This window comes from Nanorana parkeri, unplaced genomic scaffold, assembly GCF_000935625.1.
Source record: "Nanorana parkeri isolate BGI_ZX_2015 unplaced genomic scaffold, ASM93562v1 scaffold11, whole genome shotgun sequence".
Classification (NCBI taxonomy): domain Eukaryota; kingdom Metazoa; phylum Chordata; class Amphibia; order Anura; family Dicroglossidae; genus Nanorana; species Nanorana parkeri.
Genome location: NW_017306279.1, coordinates 1,960,765 through 1,963,935, shown reverse-complemented (window position 1 = coordinate 1,963,935; position 3,171 = coordinate 1,960,765). Strand labels below are relative to the sequence as shown.

Genomic DNA, 3,171 nt, shown 5'->3' with positions numbered 1-3,171 from the left:
TGATTCCACCTTTGTGACATATTAGAAAAAGATGTGCATTCCAGTGTGGTTTGCTGTTTTTTTTTCTCCACAGGTATACGGTCCGTATGTTAAAGAAACGCACACGACACACCTCGCGGAAATACAACAGAGAGATTAAAAGGTGCTCTCTTAGTTGTAGCCTCTGCAATTTGTTTTCCATGCTTGCCTTGATACTCTGCACTGAAGCTGAACAGTGTGATAAAAATCCTGTTCGAGATTGTTCAAATCTCATTGCCGTACCTAAGGAGTTTGGAATCTCCATTAAAGGAAAGATTAGAGCCAGAGTGCAGCACTCAGCGGCAAAACAAGAAGAAGAAAAAAAGAGCGAGAGAGAGAATGACATCAGTGGAGAGCGATCTGTGAATCACAAGGGGTACAGCAGGCTGTTCACCTACACTACAAAGCAAAAAGTGTCACCTGATACATCTTATTAGGGGCCCCGCCACTCACTCTGCTGTCCGTGGCTTTTTGTTGTGTTTCTTGTTTGTCTCGCTGTATTCTGTTGCCCTGTGGGGTTTAGCGCCTTATTTAAGAAAGTATTTTGCTGTAATAGCGGCTTTGTGCTCTTATTTGTCTGCTATCATTAATCAACACGCTAGGAAACCCAATAGCTCTCAGTATAAATACCCAACCGGTTCAATGATAAGGCATGTTTCCACTTGGTTTAAATACATTGATTATGATTTCAATCATCATCAGCTTTATTGGAGTTATACAACCAAACATCTTGGTGGAATTATTAAATTATTATAAATTTATAAATTATTAAAAATTCCACATTTCTTGAGATATGAACGCCAATAATGTTAAAGAAGAACTTCGGGCAAATAAAATATTAACCCTTGCAGTGGGGCTATCTCTGCACTGCAAGGGTTAAGTGCTCATTTTGTCTAGGTACAAAAATAACAAAGTTATACTCACCCAAACCTCACATCCAGCAGGCTGCTAGACCGGCCTTTGCAGCCTCATTCTCCTCTCCTCGTTCCGGCAGTCTAAAGACCCATGAGTCATTACACTGTATTGGACGTGCGGATGCTGAGAGACCGATCCCTTCTGCCTGTCTCCCCCTCCGCCCCAGCGGTCTAAGGTCCTGTGAGTCATCACGTTCTTTCTATAAAGTGTATAGGATGCAAGGACACTGAGGGACATTCCTTGCCTGAGCAGAGGGAGAACGAGGTTGAAGGGACCTGTCTAGCAACCAGCCGGGATCGTGGTTCGGGTGAGTATCTCTGTTATTTTAGCTCCTCAAAAGGAGCACTTAACCCTTGCAGTGCAGAGGAAGGCACACTGCAAGGGTTAAGACTTTATTTGCCCGGAGTTCTTCCTTAAAGTGGAAGGAAGGTTTTTGTTTTTTTTAAAAGAAAGCCCTCTGAAGCTTTTAATCATAATGTGCTAGTATGCACGGACATTAGCACATTATGGCAGACTTACCTGCCTAACCGATCCCCATCAGTGCTGCACCCTCCCTCGCCGGTGCTTCCATCTTCCTCTTGTTCTAGGTTTCAAGTCTTTGGCCGATTAATTGGTTGGGCCATGATGATGTAAACCCAGCTTAAGAGCACATTGGGTCTGTGCACTGGGCTCCATGTACAGACAAAAAAAACTGCTGAATGGAAGAAAAGAGCTTTTATGACAGAAGAGATTTACACACTCTGTTCTGTCATAAAAAGCTTGCCGATCAGCAGTTTGTTTGTTTTTTTACCTTACTTCCACTTTAACTGGATTTCTACACTATTATTAGCTATATCATATTCACTATGTATTTTTGGGACTGGAATACAAAATCAAATGAGATCATTGTTTAATGGTAAGTCAAAGTGGGGTTGCTAAAGGCAAATAGGCTGTTCACTGTGCAGGGGAAGTGTCCTTTAGCTTAGTGAATGAGGTGAAGCTCTGCTGACTTCAATTATCCAATCACGAGAAAACAAAAATATGTTTTTCTAATTCTCTTTTCACATGATTGAGTATTCTTTACAAAGTGAATTTCACCACATTGACTAAACTAAGGGAAAATTCCCCTGCAAAGTGAACAGGCTATTTGTCTTTAGTAAATCAGCCCCATTGTGTGATTTCAGCAATACCATTGACTTTTTTTCTGTTCTTGTTTAAACTACTATAAATAATAAAAGCATTTGTAATAAAACTAATAATAATCATCATCATCAGATTACACATTGCAATAAAGCTTTCCAGTGATCTGATTATTTATAAACAATACAAAGAATTGTCTGATGACCTGAAGTGTGTCTGAGGTTATTCAATAAAATCAATGACTTTTCCCAGACAAAACTGACAGCTGATCAACTAATGTCTATGGGAACCTTATACCTGAATTTAAATGCACATATTAGACTTGTTGAATACATTGTCCATTTCTAAACTTATTTTAGCAAATAATCCAATTCCACTGTCACAAACTGTACAACATAGACACGCATTAGTACATGAGATGCACTTACAAGGAGCTGATATGGGTGCCATGCAGTCACATTTGCCGAGCAGTCACTGCATGGAGACACACAGGGGGTGATTTACTAACCTAAACACACGCACGCACCAGGTGCGTGTGATTTTTACACAGCAAAACGTATTTATCAACCAAAAAGTCTCTAAAAGCATATTTCCACTAATGCCATATATGGAAAAAGCATGCACATGATGCATATATAATGCTGCTTCACAGTTTAGACAAAAATGGTTAGCTCATGCATTTACATTCCTGCATTCATCAACGCAAGCAACACAACATAGAGCTAATTTACACAACATCACCCAGCAAATTCATGAAAGGCTTTGCACAACACACCTGCTGGGTGTGTACACACTACAAAGGTGTTTAGATTCCACCCATAGATCATGCTGGGAGGGAACACACTACAGAGGTGTATACATGTTCGTGGTGTGTTTATAAGGTTAGTAAATCAACCCCACAGTCAGGAGAGGATTTATTCACCTCTATGGTAGAGCACACATTAATCCATCTGAAAAGCGCCCACTAGCAACATTTTTTTGTGTGTTCTGTTTTCAGACAAGGCAAATAGGCTGTTCACTTTGCAAGGGAATTTTCCCTTAGCTTAGTGAATGTGGTGAAAATTCACTTTGCAAAGAATTGCATTTTGCAATCACAAGCAAGGAAAAGTAAAATTATAT

At 40.1% G+C, this 3,171-nt stretch overlaps 1 protein-coding gene across 1 annotated transcript in view; it reads right to left on the bottom strand.

The window, feature by feature from the left end:
- The window catches only part of WDPCP (WD repeat containing planar cell polarity effector), a 249,435-nt gene that overhangs the window by 218,278 nt on the left and 27,986 nt on the right, over nucleotides 1-3,171 (bottom strand). The window lies entirely within an intron of this gene.